General features: G+C 46.8%; 1 long non-coding RNA gene across 1 annotated transcript in view; it reads left to right on the top strand.

Annotated features, from left to right (window-relative positions):
- Nucleotides 1-4214: 4214 nt before the first annotated feature.
- Nucleotides 4215-25872, top strand: part of LOC126506108 (uncharacterized) — a 34160-nt gene continuing 12502 nt past the window's right edge. Inside the window, exon 1 of the long non-coding RNA XR_007593110.1 lies at nucleotides 4215-4499. This is a non-coding gene — a long non-coding RNA (uncharacterized lncRNA). The remainder of the gene's footprint in view (nucleotides 4500-25872) is intronic.

Genomic DNA, 25872 nt, shown 5'->3' on the forward strand with positions numbered 1-25872 from the left:
AGGAAAACACTCCCAGGGAGTCCCCTTCCCATTGGCTTTCAGCTTCCTGAAGCAATGCACCTCAGCATACTGGCATTTCCTTGGGAAAATCGTGCTGAAAAAATGGAAACACCGGTGCCGATCTCTGGAAAGAGATTTCCTACAGTTCCGACAACTTCTCAGACTACCTTCTGTGAAGCACGGGCTTCGAATGGTGACAAGGAGGAATGACTGATGGGCAGGACCACACCCCGATCAAGACGGTTTAGCTATACATAACTCCTGCCTTCTAGTTAGGCTGTGTTCTGTGAAGACCCTAATGGTGGGGGCAGGTACGTCTCTCATCACACTGCTCCATTTGTCTTTCTTCCCAACAGTGGCATAACTGCTTTTCATTATAACTTTATTTAATTGAGACTGGGTGGCCTAGCCTAGCTTACTAGAGCTGCCAGAGCCCAGGCTCAGACCCCAGCAGTTCTGGTACCACTGTCATTTGCTCTAGAACTGTCCTGGACTTGTCTAATTCTCAACCTGGTTATCCAGAGCACACACAGAGATATCCGGTCCTTGCTGAGCTGTGTGTCCTACCTCTGGTCCACAGCAATGACGGGGACACAGAGGAATGCCCCTGAGGGAAAAGCGATCCCCGTGGGCTGGGGAGTACCGGAGAAGGTGGAACTGCTTTGAGCCTGGAGGGCTCGTGAATTCCAGAGTTAGAGTCAGCCTTGCAGACGGAGGGCCTGTGTATTAATTACCTATTGCAGTCCAACAAACCGCTTCAATACGCAGCCATTTCAAACAAAACCATAACCTGTCTCTGTTTGTGTGAGGTCAGGAACCTGTGATTGGCGGTTAGGTTGTGGCTCTGGGCACCTCGGGAGTTTGTGCTCAGGTCGTGGGTTGTGCTGGTCTGAAGGCCAGAGTGGGGGGCTGTTTCTGCTATAGCTAAGCTTGCTGTTGCGTGGTAGATGAGTGATTCAAGAGAATGTAGCATGAAGCTAAAGGTAACGTTGATGACCTAAGTTTGGGGTCACACTCCACCATCCTGTAGTCCCCTACTGATTTCAATAATCAGACGCACATGTACACACATGGACTCCAAGAGGCGGGGATCCCTAGGAAGCACAGTGGCTGCTGGCTCCTCACTTGAGTATCCTAGGCCCAGAGGCAAAACTAGAGATTATGTCATATGCAGGAAACCAGTTTGTCTGGAATGTTCTCTGTGTTCTCTCTAGACTCCAGCTAAAGTTCAACCGCTCTGATAGGGAGAGTATCAAACCATGGTATATTTCTGAAGAAGTGTGTGGGCTGAATCTCAGCATGAGTATCAAGAAACTGTTTCCTCATACATGCATGACTATGATCATTTGCACATATGCGTGCATGTGTGTGTATGTGTTTTATATATATATATATGTTTTTCTGTAGATGTCTATGTGTGTATGTGTGTGTTTGTGTGGTGGTGAGTATGCTCACCCAGGGAAGCACTTTCATGAATGCACTTTCAGAGACTAGAGACTGACGTCAGGAAATCCTCTATTATTACTCTTGATCTTTTTTTTTTTTTTTTTTTTTTTTTTTTTTTTTTTTTTTTTGGTTTTTCGAGACAGGGTTTCTCTGTGGTTTTGGAGCCTGTCCTGGAACTAGCTCTTGTAGACCAGGTTGGTCTCGAACTCACAGAGATCCGCCTGCCTCTGCCTCTGCCTCCAGAGTGCCCGGATTAAAGGCGTGCGCCACCACCGCCCGGCTCTTGATCTTATTTTTAAAAATAGATTTGTTAAGTTTGTTTTTGTTTTCAAGACAGGGTTTCTCTGTGTAACTTTAGCTATCCTGAAACTTGCTCTGTAGACCAGGCAGGCTTCAAACTCACAGAGATCCACCCGCCTCTGCCTCCTGAGTGCTGGGATATAAGGTGTGTGACACCACCACTTGGCTAGATTTGTTAACTTTTAGATTAATGTGTATTTGTGTGTGCCTGCATTAATTTATATGTCCCATGTGTGTGCAAGTGCCCAAGCCTGATCCTCTGAAACTGAAGTTGTAGGCAGTTGGGAGCCTCCTGACTGAGCCCAGGTATCTTCATTAAGAAGCCCTCCATTAAGGGTCCCTTGACCGAGTAGCCCTCTCTTCAGCTTCTCCACCTTGGTGGGGTTTTCATTTGTTTGTTTTTATTTTGAGGCAGGGTCTCTCACCGAACCTGGAGCTTCCTATTTTGGTTAGGCAGGCTGGTTAACAAGCTTCAGGATCCACTGGTCTCTGCCTCTCTGTCACCAGGGTCACAGGCTTTACGTGCGTGCTTAGATTCTGAACTTAGACCTTCGTGACGGCACAGCAAACCCTTTACCCACTGAGCCTTCTCCTCGCCTCTCCTTTTAAAGACATATTTATTTTATTTAACCAGTATGAGTGTTTTGCTTGTGTGCATGCACGTGTGTGTACCCCATGTATGCCAGATGCCCAAGAAGGCCAGAAGACAGTGTCTGATCCCCTTGAAGTGGAGTTACAGATGGTTGTGAGCCAGCGCGTGGGTGTTGGGAACCAAACCCTAGTCTTCCCTAAAACCGACAAATGCTTTTTACCACTGAGCCATGTCACTAGCCCCATTTTACATAGGACTGTAAGATTACATTTAAAAGCACGTACCAGAAAAGAAAGCCACCATTAAAAAACTTAGAAAATTCATTTTCTTTTCCTACCTTCCTTCTTTCCTTCCTTCTTCTCTTCCTTTTTTTTTTCTTTCATGGTTGCTTTATTTATTTATTTTCCTTTCATTTTTAAAAGTGATTCACAGCTGGTATAGTTTCTAACCATCAGAAACACCAGACTTCTCCCCGAGTTGCTCGCTCCCGTAGTCTGACACCCACCTCCAAAGGACTGAAGGAGAGCGGAGCTGAGCTGCTGGGAGCTGGGTCACTGACAGAGAATGAAGGACAGCCGAGGCTGGGCCAGGTGAAAGGCCAACTTCAGCCTTCCAACAGTTAGACTGTACTCATGGGGGTCCGAGTTTCTGAGACACAACAGCTTGTCATTTTACTCCACAGTCCTGGGGATGCAGCCTTTGCTAATGTCTCTCCATAGGTGACATGTGTATTGTACCTTACTTACACCCTCATTTACAATGGTTTGTTTATCTGAAACAGTGTCTCTTACAGTCCAGACTGGCCTCCACCTGGCTGTGTAGCCAAGGGTGACTTTGAATTCTTGATCCCCTGGCTTCCAGCTCTCGGGCGGACGCCGGGATTACGGGTTTACACCGCCATGATTGACTCAAATGTTTCAGTGCATCACTTGAAATTGGCTCGGAGTTGCCTTCAGAAACAGCTCCGCGCCTGCTACCTCGTATTTCTCAGCGAGTCCCCAGACACTGTGGCCCTATCAGCCCTCAGCCCATGGATCTTGCATTCTGGCCAACTTAAAATCAATACTGACTTAAAATTTCATTGTAAGAATCTATCTGAAGGAAAGCTAGTTACCTTTAAGTCTCTCGTGTGGGTTTCGTCTTACATGGGTTTAGAGTAAACCAGGATCCAGACTCTAAAGAAGCAGGTAGAGCCCCCACCACATTCTGACCTTCCGAAGGATGTCCAGAACCACTCTCAATTTGCCTATCTCTGCGATTTCTCTTCCTTTTCTGCAGTAGCACAACAAATAAATACGTCACCTTGAGCCAGGCATGGTGGCACACATCTGTGATCCCAAAGTTCAGGAAACCGAGGTAGGAGGATTGCAGGTACCAAGCCAACCTGGACTATGTAGTCAAATCTGTATCAGGGGGAGAAAAATCTAGTGCTGGGGACGGGACGGGGGACTAGGGGGATGGGGAAGTGGGTAGAAGCGCTCGGTTTGTTGAGCGCTTGCTCGGCACAGACGGCACCGTGTGAACTGGATTGAACTGGGTGTGGTGCTGCACCCCTGTAATCACAGCACTTAGAAGGGGAGGCTAGAAGATCAGAAGTTCAAGGTTGGTACTCCCTCCCTCCTTCCCTCCCTTCTTCGCTCCTTCTCTCCCTTCCTTTCTTTCTTCCTTTCCACCTGCCTTTTGTTCTCCTTCCAACTTGTTTTGGTACTAGGTTAGCTCACACAAGCAGAAGTCAGCCTTACTTACAGATCTCAGCAGTCTGGAGGCGGCAGGTCCTGGTTGGAACACCATTTCACAGATGAGGAAACTGTAGCCCCACCCCCTCCACGCCCCCAAGTCCAGATGCTTGCTGACAGACCTAATGGCACAAGCGGGATCAGCCAGTTCGTAAATAGTAAATACCAGGCCTGGGATCGGAATCCCTGCCACTGGAAACTGCCCAGCAGCGCTGTGACTCTGCCAGCTGCAGCTCCGGCTTTTAGTCGCCCATGGAGTCTGTTTTGACATGACCAGAACTGAAATTTAGTTGTCGCGCCTCTGAACTGAAACGGCAAACTGCAAAGGAAGAAAACGAACAGCTTGAGACCCGTTTCGGGCCCGGCGTGAGGCAAGGAACGCGTCAGCCGAAATGAGGGAGCCAGCTGGATCCAGCAAGAACTTGGTGAGGAGGGTGAGGGGAACCAACTTAATTGGATGATTATTTCAATTATCTAATTAAGGAAGATTACAGCCGAACAAAGATGGAGTGGGCCTCCAAGGTGATTAGAAAAAATAAAATAAAAAGTTGATTAGCAGGGGTGCCCCCTGGCAGAATTGGCAGGTCGAAGGGCTCCCAGTTAGTGGCTCTGAACCTTGGAAAATTAGTCGCTGAGGGCCCCCCATTTGCTCCTCCTCTTGAAAACCATCTGTCTGTCTTCCACCTTGGGGACTGTTGGAGACTCCAGTGGTCAAGACACCTTCCTTTCCTCCTCTCCCTTCCTTTCTCTTTTCCTTTCCTATTTGTTTTGTCCTAGTTTAGATAACGGAGCAAAACAAACAAACAAAAAGCGTGAAACTAACAGTGAGCAGCCAAGGTCTCTTTCCCCAGTTCAGAACAGAGATTGTAATTACTACCTCTAGTTTAGGTTTAGCCTCTATACTTATTTAAAAAGCAAACAAACAAAGAAAAGCCAGGCACAGTAGCACACACCTTTAATCTCAGGTAGGTCTTTTTTTTTTTTTTTTTTTTTTTGATTTTTGAAACAGGGTTTCTCTGTAGTTTTTGGTGCCTGTCCTGGAACTATCTCTTGTAGACCAGGCTGGCCTCGAACTCACAGAGATCTTCCTGCCTCTGCCTCCCAAGTGCTGGGATTAAAGGCTTGTGCCACCAGGTAGGTCTTAAGAATTCAAGGCCAGCCTGATCTACAAAGTGAATTCTAGGACAACAGGGTTACTCAGAAAGGTCCTATACTCACCCTACCACACACTGTGTCTGTCTGTCTGTCTGTCTGTCTATCTATCTATCTATCTATCTATCTATCGATATATGTTGCTCAAGCCTTAATGTCAAGGATTTCATATAAAAAAGTTCAGCTCTCCAGCTCCTGGGAGAATTAGATTTGACAGCACAAGGTTGAGATTCCTTAGCACAGGGAGACCTGGAGCAGTCCCATCAGAACAGATATCGGGCGCGAGCCCTGCAGTGGATGCATCCTCAGATCCCAGCTCAAAGAGGGCGCCTCTGCCCCTTTAGATGGGTCCGGTGTGCCCTGTTCCCAGGGTCTCCATCTGTCCTTTTGTCTCCTTGATCCTGAGGTGAAGGTCACGTATTTATCATCACACTTCTTGGACTTGGAGCAAGAATGGAGACTTCTCAGCTCAGCTTCCGTCACTCATGTCATCTGTCTGGCCCCAGCTGACTTCGAGCTTTTGTGTCTTGGGTTAAGGAGCCCAGGGCTTTTATTCCTTGTATAAAATTGCCCAGTATTGGTTGAGAGACTTCACCAGGCGACACACTACTGCAGGGCCATTAAGGCCTAGGCTGGCCTGACTCAATGATTAAGAGCACATATGGCTCTAGCAGAGGACCTGAGTTCTGTCTCCAGCATGCATACTGGGTAGTTCACAACCTGTAACTCTAGGTCCAGGGGGCTCTGATGCCTTGGACCTCCACGGAACTGACAAACACAAGTAAATACTCACATACAGACATACACATCATTAAAATTAAAATAAATCTTAAAAAATAAACTAGGCTAAGGGTTGAGTAGTTCTAGATTCAATTCTAGACAATCATTTATTTACTTACAATACTTTAAATTATTAATGGGGGGTTAAAGGAGGCACATGGACCACCGTCGATGTGTGAGTGGAGGTCAAAGAACACCTTGAGGGAATTAGTTCTCTCCTTCTACCGTGTGGATTCCTGGGGATGGAACTCAGTTCTTAAGGCTTGATAGCAAGTATCTTTATCTGCCCAGCCATCTTGACAACCTTGGTTTTTATGGGGCTACATTTTGTTGTTTTGAGAGAATCACATGGTAGACCAGGAGTCTAGAATTCACTAGGTAGTCTAAGCTGGCCTTGAACTCATGGCAACCCTCCTGGTTCAGCCAGGTTTGGGCCACTATACTTGGCTGAATAAAAATTTTATTACTTTCACAAAGTCTGATTCAATCAGATATTAACTTGGTGTGTGTGTGTGGTGTGGTGTGGTGTGTGTGTGTGTGTGTGTGTATGTCTATAACAATCATTCCCAAACCTTAGGTGCTTCAGACAATGAATGCCTGCCACCCCCCCACAATGTGTGTGAGTCAGTAAACTGTCAGTAGCTGAGCAGACAGCTCTGGCCCACGTGCTCTCGTGTGAGTCAGGTGTGCCTGGGACCAGTGTTCTCTGAAGCCATGATGGGGGCTGAGAATCAGACTAGAGCTGCGTTTGACAAGTTAGTCCTGATGGATCACAAGCAACCGCCATTCCTCTGCAGACAGCTATCCACCAAGGAACCTTGACCATTCTTCATCTGTGTGTGTATATATATATATAGCAGCTAGACCAAAAGAGGGACTAAGGGAATCTTTTTATGATCCCCATTCAGGAGTTTCAGGACCATTTCCTCACATGCCTTTTACTTGAAGCAGGTATCTAAAGAACGATCACATCGAAGGAAAGGGGAATTACCTTTTGCTCTTTGGGCTTTGTTATTTATTAGTTGGGATAAGGGGGCTCACTATGTAGCTCAGGCTAGTCTCAAACTCAAGAGTCTCCTGCCTCAGCTTCCCCCAAAGACAGCATAGATATGTACTGCCATGCTTGGCTCCGCTCCACTTGTTTGGGGGTTGTCTTAGGGTTCACTGGAGGAATAGAACCAATAGGATGAATATATATTCTTCCTGGACTACTTGTCTACCTTCGTGGTCACTGCAATGAACTGCCCACTCTGTTAGAAGATCTCCCTGCTCAGTTCATCCTTCCTGGAAACAGACCCACCTGTGTGGGTCCCTTAGTTGAATATAGAGCCAATCAGGTTGACAGGCAAGCTTAGCCATCACAGGGATAGAAATGTTAAAGAACCTGTGGATATATTTGATCATCATAACACACATTTTTAAATCCCTACCCTCAGCATGTCACATACACATTAACTGTTAACTGTGGGGCAAGGATAACTGTATGGCTTCCTAACAAGAGAATCTGTGGTCCTGGGTGTCTTATTCCATGTCTCTGAATCTTTCCTCGTTTACCAAATGAACAGGTTAAATTTGACCCACTGAGGGCTGGAGAGATGGCTCAGCGGTTAAGAGCACTGGCTGCTCTTCCAGCGGTCCTGAGTTCAATTCCCAGCAACCACATGGTGGCTCACAACCATCTGTACTGAGATCTGGCACCCTCCTCTGGCATGTGGGCATACATGGAGGCAGAATGTTGTATATATAATAAATCTATAAATCTTTAAAAAAAAATTGACCCACTGAGCCAAAGCCACTGAACAGCCCCATGTACAGTGTGTCCTTGCAGGAGGCTCATTGCCTTTGCCTTTCCTATCTGTGGAGAAAATGACTTGTACCGAAGCTGTAAGACTGTATTCCATCTGCACATGTAACCTGCCTTGTGTAGCCCCCACAGTCTCCTCCAGCAGCCACCTCGTTAAACAGTCCTCACTACACACGGAGTCCGGGGCAAAGGTATGTCTTCCGTAGGGCATTTAGGGATAATGAGCCCACACTGTTGCTTCACACAGTCAGGCTTCCGGGGATGGAGACGTCAGGATGGGTTGGAAGACAAGCAGCCGCATGATAACAAAGTTGGTGAAACACTTGGAGAGAAGGTGGGACCTTAAAGCTCTTAATCGGGATAATGACATGATGATTCAGACTCTGAGCTAACCAGGCCTCTTTCATCCCATACCGACTTCCAGAGGAAGGTGGGTCTGATGTCATTCATGAATGAGGGTAGAATGACTAGGATGGACTGTCCAAGTTAATGGAACTCATTCATTACGGACAGAAATTGGTTGCAGCCCTGTTTCCCTGGATTTCTAACACTGTTCCCTTTTCTACACTAATTCTCTCTCTGTGTCTGTCTGTCTGTCTGTCTGTCTGTCTCTCTCTCTCTCTCTCTCTCTCTCTCTCTGTGTGTGTGTGTGTGTGTGTGTGTGTATGTATGTGTAAAGGCCAGGCTGGAGGTTAACCATGGTGTCCTTCCTCAGGAGACATCAAATTTGCTTTGTAAGACTGAGTCTCTCACTGGGACCTGGGGCTTGCCTTAGGCTAGGCTAACTGGTCACTGAACCCCAGTGTCTCTATCTCTCCATTACTGGGTTTACAAGCCTTGTGATACCATACCCAGCTTTTTATGTGGGTTCTGGAGAGCAAACTCAGGGTCTCATGCTTGTAAGGTGAACACTTTACCAGCTGACCTATAACTCCAGCCCCCAATTGGTCTGTTTGCTTGCTTGCTTGCTTGCTTGCTTGCTTCCTTCCTTCCTTCCTTCCTTCCTTCCTTCCTTCCTTCCTTCCTTCCTTCCTTCCTTCCTGTTTTCTTCCCTTCCTTCTTTTGTTGTAAACTTTGGTCTTCTGTGTTGGATGAAATGATTAAAATTTACAAATGCCTTGTCATTATAAACATACATGGGGTTGTACAATGCAGTCTTGCATTGAACAAGATTTGAGTTGAATTGAGTCAGTCTCAAAGCCATCTGAAGAAAACTCCATCAGGCAGCCCATCCATGGTGGTGCTGGAAACCAGGAGGTAATGCCAAGACTTAGGAAGAGGGAAGAGATTCATGCAGACTAGAAAAGGCAGATGGGTAACTAGGAGGCTCCAAGGGAGGAAGAGAGGGACAGTGCTGCAAACAAGTCGTGTAAGGTCACTTTGGAACTAAGGACATCAGCTGAATTCTGTGACTTTAATCTTTGTTTTGATGGCTCTCGGGGAGAAGGGAGGTGGGAACCAAAAGGGTTGCCTCAGTGTACCCCCTCTTTGATAACAGGATCTCAAGACCCTTGGAGAAAAACTGGACCAAATGTAAAGGAAGCTTTTCTTTTTTAAAAAAAAAAATTCTATCTATCTATCTATCTATCTATCTATCTATCTATCTATCTATCTATCTATCTATCTATCTAATCTTCCATGCCAATCCCAGTTCTCCCACCCCACCCCTTCCCTCATCCACTCCTCCCTCCACTGGGAAGTCAACTAAGTCTGTCCCATCACCTTTTTGAGGCAAGACAAAGCCACCTTCCTCCTTAGGATGAGCATGGTATCTTTCCATAGATATGAGGCTCCACAAAGTCAGTTCATGCATTAGAGTTAGATCCTCATACCACTGTCAGTGGCCCCATATCCTGCCCAAGCCCCACCATTGTCATCTGTATTCAGGGGGCCTAGTTTGGGCCTATGCAGGTTCCCCAGTTGTCAGTCAGGAGTCAGTGATCTTCCCCTAGTCCAGGTCAGCTGATTCTGTGGGTTTTCCCATCATGGTCTTGACCTCTATGTTCATATTATCACTCATCTCTCTCTCTGCCTTGAGCTCAGCCTAGTGGTTGATTAGTTGTGGATCTCTGCATCTGCTTCCATCTGTTTCTGGAAGAGGGTTCTAGCTTCTCTGGGGTTGTGGACCGTAGGCTGGTTATCCATTGCTTTATGTCTGGTAACTACTTATCTGTGAGTACACACTATATTTGCCTTTCTGGGTCTGGATTACCTCGCTCAGGATTGTTTTTTTCTAGTTCTATTCATTTGTTTGCAAATTTAAAGATGTCATTATATATTTAACACCAAATAATACCACATTTTCTTTATTCATTCTTTAGTTGAGAGATATCTAGGTTGTTTCCAGGTTCTGGCTATTATGAATAATACTGCTATGAACATAGTTGAGTAGATGTCCTTGTGGTATGATTGAGCATCCTTTGAGTATATACCCAACAGTGGTATTGCTGGGTCTTGAGGTAGATTGACTCCTATTTTTCTGAGAAACTGCCATACTGATTTCCACAGTGGCTGTACAAGTTTATACTCCCACCAGCAGTTGGAGGCGTGTTCCCCTTACTCCACATCCTGTCCAGCATAAGCTGTCATCAGTATTTTTGATCTTATCTATTCTGATTGGTGTAAGATGGTATCTCAGAGTTGTTTTGATTTGCATTTCCCTGATGGCTAAGGATGCTGAGCATTTCCTTAAGTGTCTTTCAACCATTTGAGCTTCTCAGTTTCAGGAGGTCCCCTTTATTAATTTTTGCTCTCAGTGTCTGTGCTACTGATGTTATATTTAGGAAGTGGTCTCCTGTGCCAATGCATTAGAGGGTACATCCCACTTTCTCTTTTATGAGGTTCTCAGTGGATGGATTTATGCTGAGGTCTTTGATCCACTTGGACTTGAGTTTTGTACATAGCGATAGATGCGGATCTATTTGCATTCTTCTGCATGTCAACTTCCAGTTATACCAGCACCGTTTGTTGAATATGTTTTCTTTTTTTCCATTTTATATTTTAACTTCTTTGTCAAAAGTCAGGTGTTCATAAATGTGTGATTTAATATCAGGATCTTTGATTGGATTCCATTGGTCTTCCTCTCTGTTTTTATGCCAATATCAAACTGTTTTCATTACTGTAGCTCTATAACAAAGCGTGAAGTCAGAGGTGGTGATGCCTCCAGGTGTTTATTGTACAGGGTTGCTCGGGCCTCCTCTACTCAATTTCCGAGCCAAAAAGAGCCAGATAGATGATTTTCAAACACTACAAAGACAGTGCTTCTTGGTTCCAAGTTCCCCATCTGCTTCTTTGCCACAGCCCTAACTCCCTCGAAGAGAGTCTTCCTGACTGTCTTCTTATCTGGACTGCTAGGACAAGCACTGCAGACTTTTTGAGCACCACAAAAGTATGAACACTTTTGTAGTTTAGCTGAGAGAATGAAGAAGAAGGCTGTTGATGGATGTGATGTAAATGGAACTTTTCATACTAGATTTAAGGCCAGGTTTTGGGATCAGGTGGTATAGGCCACCTTAGCCTTGAACCTTGGCTTAGGTACCAGGAGAAAGCAGGTATACGCTCTCTTAGAAGGCATGCCCATAATTCCTAGCTTTCAAATGACTCCCACAAGTTATTCTTCAGGGGAAATGAGCAGCATACAACTGCTCGTAAAGAGGGATACAAAAATTAAGGTATCATTAATAAGGAGCATGCAAAAGCCAGCCCCAACAGAAACAGTCCAGCTCAGACTTCATATTGAAATAAACAGACACATGTCATAAATCAACTCTGCTTCATATGTCTGTAGAAAGCACAGATCAGGGCAAGCCTAGCACACAGAACAGGAAATGATCAAATGCCACCAGGAGATCCAGAATCAAGTAGGACATCCAGAAACACAGCTGAGGAAATTGCTTGTTGCATAAGTGGGAAGACCCAAATTTGAATCAGAACATCCATGTAAAAAGCTGAACATGCCAGCACACATCTGTAATCCTAGACTGGGGAGACTGAGAGAGGCAGATCCCAGGGTTTGCTGCATAGCCAGTGTAGTAGAATTAGTGAGCTCCAAGTTCAGTGGGAGACCTTGCCTCAAAATCAAAGTGGTGGGTCGAAGGATTGGCTCAGCAGTTGAGTGTGTACTGCTCTTGCAGAAGATCTGAGCTCTTGCACAGGACCTGAGCTCAGTTCTTCTTCACACCCTGTCAAGTGTCAAATGTCTCACAACCAGGTATAACTGCAGCTCTAGGGAATCTGATGTCCCTGGTCTTTACAGGCACCTAAACTCATGTACACAGACACACAGGCACACTTGTGTGCCTAGTGCCGGTAGAGGACAGAAGACAGTATTAGATCCCCTACAACTGGAGCTAGATGGCTATGAACTGCCATGTGAGTGCTGGGAATCGTACCCGGGTTCTCGGGAAGTGCAGCCCAGTGTTCTTAACTACTGAGCCATCTCTCCAGCCTCCCTTGACTTTATTTTAGATGACAATTCTGTCATCATTATTTCCTCAACTAGATCAGGAAAGAACTTGCTCATCTGTAGGCCCCCTTCTATTACTGGAAATTTAATTCTAATTCACCAGCAAGGCACAGTGACATGGAGAGGGTAGGCCAGCTGTGAGCCCGGTCCCCGCCGGCATCTCTCACTCCATGCTTCAGAGACAAGAGGAAGGACAAAAGGAAACCCAAGGTGGGCTCTGGTTTCTGGGAAGACCCCAGGGTGACCGAAATGCATTGTGGATAGCTAACAAGATGTTCCCAACCTGCTGGATGATTCAGAAAGCAGGAGGTATTTAATAACTGAACCCAGTAGGAAATCTTGACTAATTGTGCAGGAGACGGATCTGTCACCATGGCAGAAAGCACCAGGAAAGGAAAGAGTCATTGCCCGCTCCTCTCAACAGCTGCTCACAAAATGAGCATCAAACACCCCCATTACTGCTAAACACTGCTTACGCTCCCACTGCCTCTGATCTTGGACATCAGCCCTGCTGTGTTCACTGTCCCCAGTGTGGTCAGGAGCTCTTGCCCTTGGCCAAGTCAGAATGCCTTTAAGATGTCTATCTCAAGGACCCGGGGTGCTGGGCACTTTGAGTCCAAGGCTGAGAGCACCGAGGCCTTGGGCACTGTCCCCCAAATTTGTGGCATCTCTTACCTAGCTGTAACATAGACAGCCTGAGAATTAGGTGCCATGCTTGCTTCTATTGAGGGACAGTTTTTTTTATTTTTTCTGTTAGAAATGGGGGAGAAGACACTGGCAAGATGGTGTGGTGAGAGAGTGCTTGCTGGGTAAGCACCAAGACCTGATTTCCGATAGCAGCACCTACATAAAAAGCCGGACATGGCTGTGTGTCTGCCTGTAAATCTGGCACTGTATAGGGTGGAGACAGGAGGACTCTTAGGGCTTGCTGTTGCTCCAGGTTCAGTGAAAGATTGTTTCAAAGGAGTAAGATAAGGTGGAGGATGATAGATAGGATACATAATGTCCTCTCTGGCCTCTGCACATATGCTTAGTCATGCATACCCCCCCATGTGTGTATGTGTGTGTGTGGTGTGTGCATGTGTATATGTATGTGTGTGTATATATGTATGTGTGTGTGTGTGTGCATGTATGATATGTGTGTGTATATGTATGTATGTGCACCTAAATAAACTAGAAGTAGGACAAGAGAAAGTAAAGAATATAAGAGGTGGAGGAGGGTTGGGGTGTGGCTCAGTTGGTAGGATGCCTGTCCACCATGCACAGAATCCTGAGTTGAGTCTCAGCTTCGCATAGGCCAATGTGGATCATCTGTAATCCCAGCTCTTGGGAGGTAGAAGCAGGAGGATCAAGAGTTCAAGACGATCCTTGGCTACCAATAGAATTTCCACCAACCAGGGCTATGTGAGACCCTACCTCAAAAGAAGAAGGTAACGGTGAAAATGAGGATTCAGAAACAGAAGGAAGCTGGTCTTCCCAGCCACCCAGCCAGTGACACAGACAAAAGAATTTGGGGTGCAGGCTGTCTGCTCTTTCCCAATGACATTTGTATGACACATTCAGATTGGATTTACATAGGACACATCTTGAACATTATTTCACATGCTGAGGACATCCACAGAAAGGGACTAGCCAACCTAAGAACTTTCGTCTCCCTCCCTTCTTCCCTCCCTTCTTTTCTTCTTTCTTCCCTGTTGAAATAAGAGCGGACACTCCCACATCACTTCCCTTCCTCCGTCCCTCCCTCCCTCCTTCCCTCCCTCCCTCCTTCCCTCTCTCCCTTCATCCCTCCTTCCCTCCCTTGCGAATTTGTTTAAATTCTCCTCCAAAGCACTGCTTTTCTTTATGGCATTTTCATACACACCCTCTAGTTTCTTCTCCTCTGCCTCTCTTCCCTTCATCCCAGCACCCCCAGTAACTTACAGCCCTACTTTCATGTCACCAGCATTTTGTTCTCCCTCCCTCCCTTCCTTCCTCCCTCCCTTCCTCCCTCCCTTCCTTCCTCCCTCCCTCCCTCCCTTCCTTCCTCCCTCCCTCCCTCAAAACCTCCCATGGCCTTTCTAGATCCATGACTTATATCCACACCCTCATAAATCCACACATAAAAAGCTAGGTCATTTTCAGTGTCTGCATGTGCACACATAGACATGTGTACTGTATGCATGTGTATGCATGTGTGTATACAGGTGCACCCAATTGTGTGTGCAGGCGTGGGAGACAGAGGTCCGTATCAGGTGCTCTTCCCATTATTTTTTGAAGCAGGGTCTCTCTCTGAACCCGAAGCACATCATATCAAAGAGACTGGTTGGCTGACAAGCCTCTGGGGGTCTCCTGTCTCTGCCTCCCTGGCACGGGAATTATAGCAGCATGCTGCCAGACCTGGCTTTGTATGTAGGAACTGGGGATCTGGACTCCTATCCTCAGACTTGAACAGGAAGTATTTTACCCACCGAACTGCCTCCCTCAACTCCCTGTGTGTCGTTCCAATGGCCCTTTGTGGGAAGTTGGTTTCTAAAGGTGCTCTGGGTGGTTGTGGGTTGGGAGAGTAGGTAAGTAGGTAAGCATCATATATATATATATCACAACAGTAATACACTCATCAATCTAGCTATTGAGAACCTTGTTCCCCATGGCTTACCTGAGAATTCCCAGATCTATCTCACCGCAGGATGCTTGCTTTGAGAACCATCGACCATTACCCTATATGTGCTAGTTCTGAGTAAGGATCTTTCGCTTAGATTTGAAATCATTCTTTCTGAAGTATCTACCCACTGCTGTTGTTTCTAGCACTCGGAGGCAAAGAAGAGCCTTGTGCTGTGGATCACATATGGCTTGAGTGCATCCTGCATGTTCTGGGTCAGAAAATGTGGTCCTCGGTGTGGCAGTGATGGGCAGTGGTTAGGTCACAGAAGGTGCTGCACGCATGAGAAGACTCATGGTGATCTCTCAGTGCAAGTTAGTTTTCTTGAGAGTGTAAAGTTATAAAAGAAGCAAATCTGCCTCCTCTCCAGAATCTAGCTTCCTGCCTTGTGTGATTTCTTCATCCTGTATACTCTGTCACCACTGTGACACCGTCAGTCACGAAGCCCCTAGCAGAAAGGAGCAGAAGCCAGCACCCCGTTCTCAAACCTCCAGAACTTAGCAAAACAAACCTCATTTGTTTATAAGTTACTCAGCTTCGAGTGTTTTGTTATCGCAACAGGAAACCAATTGAGATACCAGGCCTTCCCACAGGTTAGACTCAGACCTAACCCTTACTGAGCACTTAGATGGGTCCGGCTGCTGTTTTGAGTATCTTTTGTAAGTTGCCCCGCACACTTGCCTAGCAGAGGAAGGCTTACAGTGATGTTATACCGCTAAATAGTGGCAGAGTTGGCCAGGAACCCAGCACTGAAATGACCAAGAGTGTTTGGAAGGCAGAGAGGGTGTGATGTGGCTAAGCATCTGGCTTTTAGAGTTGGGGGTGGAGCTCACTGGTGGGGTGCTTATCTAGCAAAAACATGCCCCAGGTTCCATCCCTAGTACCATACAGACTGAGGCACTTCTATAATCCAACACTTAGGAGCTAGGGGCAGGAATATTGGGGGGGGTCTGAGTTATTCTCAGCTACATAGAAAGTTCAAGGCTATCTTGGGGTATAGGACTTTTTTTTTTTTTTTAAAGTGCTTTCAACTCTTCATACATTGTTAGAACTTTCTATATCCTGTGTTAGCATCCTTGTTGATGCCCCTGGTCCATGTGATGTCTCTTGCCTGCTCGTGTCTTCGTGCTCTGGAAACCAGGGAGAAGGAAGGTTCAGCACTTAGGACCTGGGAACCTTTCTAGTGGATGGTCATCTGCCATGCTGTTTCCAGAAAAGAAAGAATTCTCTCTCTCTCTCTCTCTCTCTCTCTCTCTCTCTCTCTCTCTCTCTTCTCAGTCAGGAAAGAATAGGGCTCGAAGAAAGAACCATGGCCTGGGGAAATCTTCCAGACGAGGATTTAGCAATCTCCAGACCCGGCATCTCATCTACCAGCTTCCTTAGTCTGTTTGTATGCTATTACAAAATACCTGAGACTGGGCGATTTTGTAGTGAATAGAAGTTCATTCTTTCATGGTTCCGAAAGCTGGGAAGTTCAAGAACTAGATGCTAACATCTAGTAAGGGCCTTGTTCCTATTTCCCTACAGAGCATGTGTTGGCTGGACTTATGTCAACTTGACATAAGCTAGAGTTGACTGAGAGGGGCCTTACTTGAGAAAATGCCTTCATAAGATCCAGCTGGGGGCATTTTTGCTTTTTTTAAAAAAATATTTATTTATTTTTCTTTGCATTGGTGTTTTGCCTATGTGTATGTCTGTATAAGGATGTCAGGTACCCTGGAACTGTAGTTACAGATAGTTGTTAGCCTCCATGTGGGTACTGGGAATTGAACCTAGGTCCTCTGGAAGAACAGTTAACTGCTGACCCATGTCTCCAACCCCACTGAGACACAATGATCAATGGGGAAGGATCCAGCCCATCGTTGGTGATACCATTCCTGGGATGGTAGTCTTGGGTTCTATAAGAAAGCAGGCTGAGCAAGCCAGTAAAGCAGCACCCCTCCATGACCTCTGCATCAGTTTCTGCCTCCAGGTTCCTGCCCTGTTAGAGTTCCTCTGATGGTGAGCAGCCAAATAAACTCTTTCCTCTTCAACTTGTCTTTTGGTGTGGTTTTCATCACGACAATAGAAACACTAAGTGAGAGAGAGAGAGCCGAAGGCAGAAGACCAAACCAGGAACAGGCTTTATTAGAGCCTTAATCCTTTTTGGAAGGATAGAGCCTTATGAACCTCCGGGGTCTTAGAGGCCCCACACCACGACCAGGCAGCACCTTAGTGTGGCAATTCACACTCACAAATATTGGCCAAGTCCAGCTAACTCACACTGCCTTCATGCGGAAGACTTCCTTGAGCGAGGCCACACTCCTTCATGCTTCATCTACGTGGCCTTTCTTGTGCTGACACTGAGTACAGAAGTTGTACAAGTGTTTACTAAGTGGTTCTTTCAGGGAGATCCTTGCCTACCCCTACTGTGGAGAGGGGAAAGAGCGGCTGTTGAGGGTCTTGGGGGTAGCCCATGTCTGTTGCCCATAAATTCCAGGCCCTCTTAGAAAAAGATATTTTGGAGCTGTGGGACCAGGAGAAACCTCCTGGGAACTGGGCAAGTCAGCAAAACTCTAATCTCCATCAAATAGAAGCTTCAGAGGGTCATGAAGAATGAGAACAGAGAGGGGCCAGGAAAAAATGGAAGGCAGGGATAGTCCATGAATATTTGAGCATTCTGGTCCTTGGCATAGTTACAACTCTCATTGGTGGCAAATACACTCACCTTCCGGTTTTATGCAATAGTCATGCGAGTGTGGGTGAGATTAGCAGATTTCCCTGGGGGAGTAGCTGTTTCCAGAGTACTGCCTAGTCAGCATTCTTAAGTCCTCAAAGCACCTGTCCGAAGCTGGGACCCATGTGAGTTCACAGGCGAGGGTTTGTGGGAGGCAGATGGCTAGGTTTTTCTTCAGGTGCAGGAAGAGGGCTTCAGCTCTGGGTGATTGCATTTCTTCTGTGGTGTGGCATCAGCAGTTTTCTGCAGTGCTCAGGGCACTTAAAGATAGGGTTTCAATGCCTAGGACGGGCTGCCACATGATTTATCAAATAAATGAGTTTAGTATTTGGGGTGAGTGATGGAATATGGTTTGTACAACTCTTTTTGCTGTTAAGCCTAAAGACACCGTTGAATTGTTCATAAGCTGCTTGCTAGGGTCTGCTACTATAGACACTCAATGACAGTGTGTTTTCAGCTTGCTGCCAGTGATGGCTGTGGGAACCCAGAACCACCAGGGGCCTGGGCCAGGGGCACGATGAAGTGAGAGTATGCCACACCATAGCACTTGGGCCTGGAATGGTGTGTGTGTATAGAGGCCACAGGAACCTTTGGGTACTGTTCCTCTGGCATCACCCACCTTGTTTATTAAGACAGAGCCTCTCGCTGGCCTGGACTTCTCCAGCGGGGCTAAGCTGGCCATCTAGCCGTCCAACACTAGGGATTGGACTTTCCCCAGTTCTGAGATTACAATGTACACCAACACATCTGTCCTTCCTTTCTTCCTTCCTTCCTTCCTTCCTTCCTTCCTTCCTTCCTTCCTTCCTTCCTTCCTTCCTCCTTCTTCCCCCCCCTCCTTTCTTTCTTTTAAAGAAGGGGGAAATGGGTTCTGGGATTGAACTCAAGCCCCAATGCTCATGTGGCAGGTACTTTACTGCCTGTTCCATCCTCCAGCTCTGACATATTCTTGGGCACGTATTCAAGTTGTCAGTTTACAACTTAGCAAGCAGGAATCTCCAGCTTCAAAACAAATTTCTACTTGGGATTTGGTTGAGGGTTTCTGGATGGTCAGTAAAGACACAGAAACCTGAAACTCACTATCATTTGAGGGTTGAAAGATGCTCACATCTTCCTTAATGCCTTAAGTAGATCAGGAATCTTATTCCTTTATTCTCTTCTCAAGGCATGGACACAACACACACACACACACACACACACACACACACTCGCTCGCTTGTGCCTTTATTTCTTCTTCAGGAATAAAGTACAGAAGTACATAACTATCTATTGCTATGTAGTAAGTTACCCTGAAACACGGCAATTTAGAGCAACAGATACTTATTATCTGTAGGCGGTAAGGGTCAGAAGTGTAGGAGTCATTTGCTGAGTGTCTCTGGTTTAAGGTCTCACAAGTCTTGATATGTGAAGAGCCCAAACCCAGCCAAGGCTTCAGGCTTATCAAGGCTCGCTGGGCCTGAGGGATCTGTTTCCAGACTCTGGGCTGACCTCAGAATTTTGCTGGCTGTCCATTGGAAGGCTTAGGCTCTTTCCAGTATGGCTTAATCTCAAGGTGGCCACACTGGTGATTTGCTTCTCCCAGAGAAAATACAGACAGAATTAAGGACAGACAAAGACAGACAGAGGAGAGAGAGGCTGTAGGATGTCTTACTGGATTTTGGAGAGACACCACCACTTCTGCAAAGGCTGCTGGTCACACTGGCGCATCGCGAGAGAGATGCCCAAACTTATGAGACCTTCAGGCAATGACCCCAAAGGAGCCTGGCCACCAGAGGAAGTTTAAAAATACATCTACGAATTGTTTCCCATATTTCCATTTAAAAAACAAGACCCTATAGCTAGGAATGGTGCTGGTATATGCCTATAAACCCAGGTTACAGGCTGAGATAGGAGGGTCCCAAGACCGAGGCTGCGGAGAGAGAACTGTGCTCAAACACCCAGGGTAGAGATGAATTCAAATATGAGAACTTGCTTTTCATGTCCAAGGTCCTAGGTTCCAACCCAGCACTGTGGGGAGAAGGTGGGGAAAAAGCAGGAGCCTAATTTTCTAATTTTCCTCTTTCACACAGGAGCAAGGCTTAGTGATTTCTCATGGGAATTACATCAGGGGTGGCAGCAATGACGTGTGACCTCACACAGACAAAAATTACAGAAGTATTGTGATGTCCACCTTTGTCTCTTAGGTCACTGGAGAAAGAAAGCCTCTGCGTCTGTGGCGAGAAAGCAAAGAGCCCTGCAGGGAGGCTGCCACCAACAGCCAACACAGACAGGAGCATGCCATCTTAAAGTGGCCCTCTTGCCCAGGCTAACTTCCTGAGTGGCACCCTATGGAGGACCCACCTAGCTGAACTGATCCTAAATTCTTTACTAACGGAAAGCAAACAAGCAAACAGCACCCCTGACACACACAGGCACACACAGAGTCTAATTGCACATGCTGAATGCTTAGGCGTCACATTGGGGTCATTTATCTTGCAGGGGTACTTAATGAGTACGTCACACTCTCTGGATCACAGGGATCTTAGCTGCTGCTGCTAGGATCCGCTTCAGTTCTTCAGGGCACGGGGAGTGTGCTAGGGGAGCTGAGTGGGTCACTGAAGTCCCGGGAGACTAAAGAAGGCGACTCGCAGCTACACAGCCAGGCGAAGGCTGGTGGTGATAGCGAGGGGACACTGCCACCAGCATTGCTATTGTTGCCATTTTGTCTCTCTAGAGTGGACATGTCTGTCACTATTCTTCCCGAAGAGTACTTAGTTCCACCCCAAAGCCTTGGGTAAAGATTAGGTCATAGGTCCATAGCTCCATACCCTGGTGTGATGGGTCATTTTATGTGTCATGCTGGCTGGGCCATGGTGCCCAGACATTTAGTCAACTATTCTTCTGAATTTTTCCATGTAGGCCTATTTGGGTGAGAATAACATTTGACTATAAGAGATTGCCCTTCCAAATGTGGATGGGTCTCATCTGATCAGTCGAAAGCTTTAGTAGAACAAAGACTGGTTAAGACTCTTGGGAGCCATTCCCAGCAGGTGGCACAGGCCCACAATCTAGCTACTCTGGGACTGAAGCAGGAGAATTGCAAGTTCAACGCCAGCCTCAGCAACTTAGTGAGGCCGTGTTTCAAACTGAAAATAAACGGCTGTGAACATCGCTCAGTGGTAGAGTGCTTGCCAAACCTGCATAAGGCCCTAAATTCAGTCTTCAGTTTCCAGCAACACACATACCACACACCACATACCACATACACACACACACCACACACATACCACACACACACACACCGCACACAATACATACCACACACACACACACCACACACACACTACACACACACACAGACACCACATACCACACACACACACACACCACACAAACACCACACCACACACACATCCTGATGGGGTTGGGAACATGGCTCAGCAAGTACAGGTGCTTGTGGCTAAGTCGGACAGCGCGAGTTCAGCTTCCAGGACCCACAGAAAACGCTGGATGTGGTAGTGTGTATCTGTCTTCCTGGCACTTCTGTGACCAGACGGGAGAATCTGTGAGAAGTCTGAGGGTAGCTAGCCCGGAGTATGCAGCATGGCAGAAACAACCAGAAAGATTTTGCCTCAAAACAAGGTAGAAAGAGACAACTGACTGCTGTAATTGCCCTCTGACCTCCTCTCCCCACCCCTCATAAATACATTTTTAAATGATCAGTGGGAAGCTTTACAAGCATAAGAAATAGGCATTAGTTGCCTCAATTAGCCTGACCAGAATCCACTGGTCTCTACTTTCATAGTCAAACATCGCAGCAACCTTTAGCTTTAAAGTAAGATTGCTCTCAGTGCCACCTCCTCTCTTTTCAATTCACAGAGAAAAGTAGAGTTGACTCTTTTTCCTGTGAGAAAGGGTTCACAGTGTAGCCCAGGCTGGCCTGAGCTACCACACTGGACCATTTTTTCAAATACCTATCATTGAGCTTTGTTTTCTAGGCTATATACCTGCTTTTCCTTCTGGGGCATCGTTAATTTTCTTCTCTCATTTGCAGGGCTGGGATTGAACGTAGGGCCTTACACACGTGAGGCAGGCGCTGTCTCCCTCAGCTATGCTCTTGGCCCTTAAGTTTTCCAGATAGGGTTACACTCTGCGGCCCCGCCACCCTCAGGTTCCTGCGTCAGGATCACCAATGCTTGGATTGTGGACATGTGCCACACCCAGGTGTGGCTGTAGACTTCATTTTGGGGTGATGTGCCCTGTAAGATTTTTCCAGAATACTTCACTTGGGGCAAACCTTTGCTTTACAGAAATTGGGTCTCCTGCGACCTTTCTGTCTTTAGCTTTGGGTGTCTGCGAATAATGAATGACAGGCCTCCTAGAAGTTTCCTAGTTAAAGTCAGGCCAGAATTCCTCCTTTAGGGAAAGCTTTTGTGAGCCTTTGAATAAAGTGTCCTAATCCCTGGGGTGTGTGTGGGGGGGGTGGAGTGGATGGGGAGGTTGGAGTTGGGGTGGGGATGTTGGAGTGGGGGCTGTTCTTGCTGGCTGGAAATACCTCACAAACTCTTTTGACTAAGATTCCACTTAGCTGAACCTGTTAAGGTGTTGGAACTATTTAATCTTCCCAGGTTGAAGGTGGAACTTTGTTTTTTTTTTATTTTTTTTTTATTTTTTTCTTGGCAAAGTGATTAAATTCAAAAGCCAGACCACCAGGAGAATATTTCAGCAGCTACAGCCCAGGAGGGCTTGTCACAATAGTCTATTGGGCTTGGAATAGAATTTGCTGCTTAGAAGCAATTAGTTGGGTTTTTTCCCCCTTAAGTTGAAAAGAGCAAAGATAATCCATTCTATTACAGAATCTTCAAGAAATTTCAGGAATCTTTTCTTTCAAAATCACCATTAAAATTTTGTTTTTATTTTTATAGCCAGGGTCTCATGTAGCCCAGGCTACCCTCGAGCTTTCAATCTTGTGATGGCCTTGAATTTCTGATCCTCCCAAGAGTTAGGGGCACAGGCATGTGCCACCACACTGTGCTTTTCTGCAGTGCTGGGGTGGAACTCAGGGCCTCTGCAGGTTAGCGGGGCCCTCTACCTGAGCCACATTCCCGATCCTGTTCCTCTGTAAACACCAGCGAAACTGAAGCACCGGGACTTTGACCTCAGCAAACAAACAGCATTCATCTGGGATTAGGCTCAGGAATGGCCAGCGAGCTCTTAGAGTTAGTCCAGAGAGAGGGGATGCCAAACTAATTGCCGGAGCTGCCTTCTAAACCAGAAAGTCCTCCAAATGAAAGATGCAAGCCAGACCAGGCCACAGAAGCATAAGTCCCGCGGATCCTTAAATCTAAATTTAAACCTCCAGGAATGCAATCCGGGTTTCTGAGCTTTGAGGAGGATTTGCTTTGGCTGGGGAGGCTGTGCTGGTTTTAAGTCAACTTGACACTAGCAAGAGTCATTTTGAAAGAGGAACCTCAAGTGAAAAAAAAATGCTCCCACCAGAACGCCTTGTGGGCAAGACTGTGGTGTGCTTTTTCTGATTGATGATTGATGTGGGAGGGCCCAGAACACTGTGTAAAGTGCCGCCCCTAGACAGGTGGTCCAGGATGCTATAAGAAAGCAGGCTGGGCAGGCCATGAGGAGCCAGTAAGCAGCATGCTTCCATAGACTCTGTACCAGGTCCGGCCTCTGGGTTCCTGCCTTGAGTTCCTGACCTGACTTGTCTGGCTAATGAACTGCAGGTTGTAAAATGAAATGAACCCTTCCTTTTCCAGGTTTGTTTTGGTCACAGGGTTTATCACAGCATCAGAAACCTTAACGAAGGTTACGAGACAGTGTGGGGGTTTAATAACTGGGGGCAACTTGAACAATGGGCCTCGATCACCATGCCGGGTTTGACTCAGGGTGCTGTGGAGAAATGTCATCTCTAGGTTTGTATCCATACTAGGTGACATTCTCAACTTCATTACTATTCAAAGGTATTCATTCGTGTGTGTGTGTGTGTGTGTGTGTGTGTGTGTGTATGTACATGCTCACACACAAGCCGTAGCATGCATTTGGAGGTAAGGGACATTTGTAAGAACCTGTTCTCTCCTTCTGCTAGAGGAGGCCTGGGGCTAGAACTCAGAGCATCAGTCCTGGTGACGTGCATACTGAGCCATTTTGCCATCCCAGTACTTGCTATCAAATATAAACATCACAGAAGCTGTTAAGACACAGAGTCCACTGGGCAGTAATGGCGAACACTTAATCCCGGTACTCGGGTGACCCGTCCAGCAGGTCCAGTTATTCAGGGTCTTGAAGAGGCACTACCTGAAAGAATCATGGGTGGGAGAGAAGAAGGAGACCAAGCAAAGTTCTGTTGTCAAGGTCTCCATCTTTTAGAGTACTGGTTGGGGCTTATATAGCCCTTGAATGAGGAACTTGGCTTGGGGTGGGGGGTAGGGGTAGGTAGGAACTTTGCTGGGGTAGCCAAGGTCACCAGTCAGCACACCTGGCAGAAACATTCTTTTTGTGATTCTATCAACAAACAGTTCTCAAGATAGTTGGAATGTGGGGCGGGTTCCGTTAACAAATAATTCTCTAGATAGTTGGGGCTTGGGGCTCTCTGCAAACATCCTTAGGACAATGGTCCCTGCTGTCATCTTTAGGACAATGGTCCCTGACACTCGGGAGGCAGAGGCAGGTGGCTCTCCTGAGTTCAAGGCCACCCTTGTCTATAGAATGAGTTCCAGGATAGTCAGGACTACACAGAGAAACCCTGTCTCAAAAATTACTAATTCCCCTCCCCCAAAAGCATGAAGTCCTCTTCTGTCACCCTAAGAGTCTTAGCTGCACTGGGTTGGATGTTTAGCCTCTTCTCCATGGATGGACAGCCACTTGTTCTCTCTCCTCTGCATCTGTCAGTTTATTGAGTTGTCTAATTATTACCTATTTATTCTGTACCCTGCTTAACTGTCTAAAACACACGCACCTGCCAGGAGCGGGAGAGGCACAGATGCCTGACAATGACCACGATGAATGCCGAGTTGGGAAGTCGGGCTCTCACTGTGCACGTAACATTGAACTTGACTCAAACCGCCTCAAGCACCTCTGAGAGGCGACGGTCTGCTCTGCACAGGCTCAATCTAGCATGACTCAAGGGCTTGGTGACACCGTTAGGTCTGGTATGTCATCTCTCTCCCCTTCTCTCTCCCTCTTTTGGCTTCCCTCTCTCCTTCAGGAATGAGCAAGCCGACTCCCAGCAACCATGTCCAGAGCCTTACAAGTTCAACTGGAACCATGAGGGCCCCCAGCACAGGTTTTTCTCCACTTCAGGGGCCCTGGCTCCCCTTTCTGAAAGCACTGGCCTCTTGGTCCTCGTTACTCGTTGCTGCATAGCTGTTTCCTCAGAATTGAAGCATTCCCTCCTGAGGGGGAGAAAAAAGGAAATAAATAAATAAAAGAGCTAATGAGACTCTCTAGGTTCAGGAGGCCGAGAAAGCTACAAGACTCACACAGCCTCTCCCCAGGGTAGAAGCAGAAAATTGCTGTAGGGAAGGGAGCGTCTGGCGGAGCTGCTCAAAGCCGAACAGGGAGCCGCAGAAGGCAGCTTTCAGAAGATAGTTGCATCGCCTAATCTGGGGCGAGCTTTGGGGTGATACAGATACCCACAAGTCACCCTATGGTGTCATAAGTAACCCAATAAACTCCCCCACTCTGTTAAGCTAGACCTGGTTGAAATGTATTTGGTCTATTGTGGTGCCCTCTCTGGGAGACATTTGCTCATATCTACCCAACTAGAGTCTCACAACAACCAGATTTCCCATGGCCCTGTCTTCATCATTGTGGTTATCATCATCGTTCTCCTTCTCCCCACCCCTCTTGTGTGTGCTGGGTGCATGTGTTATACGTGTGTGCACATGTACCATCAATAGACATCGGGTGTCCTATTCTGTGACCCCACACCTTACTTTTTGAGACAGGGTCTCTCCCTGAGCTTGAAGCTTACTAATGGGCTAGGCTGATTGGCCAGTGAGGTCTAGGGATCTGATATTCTCTGCCCTTCTCCCGCCTAGTGTTGATGTTACAGTGATGTGCTGCATAGGCCACCAAGCATTGACCCTATACTTGTAGAACAGTTTCTTTACTGATCAAGCCCTACTTTGCATATATACACAGAGGCCTGTGGTGGGCAATGGCCATTGGATCTTCTGGAATTGGAGTTATAGGCAGTTGTGAGTTACCTGATAATAGATGCTAGGAACTGAACCCAGGTCTTCTGCAAG

The sequence above is a fragment of the Alexandromys fortis genome, unplaced genomic scaffold (genome assembly GCF_014885135.2).
Source record: "Alexandromys fortis isolate MF-2015 unplaced genomic scaffold, M_Fortis_MF-2015_v1.1 scaffold_48, whole genome shotgun sequence".
NCBI lineage: Eukaryota > Metazoa > Chordata > Mammalia > Rodentia > Cricetidae > Alexandromys > Alexandromys fortis.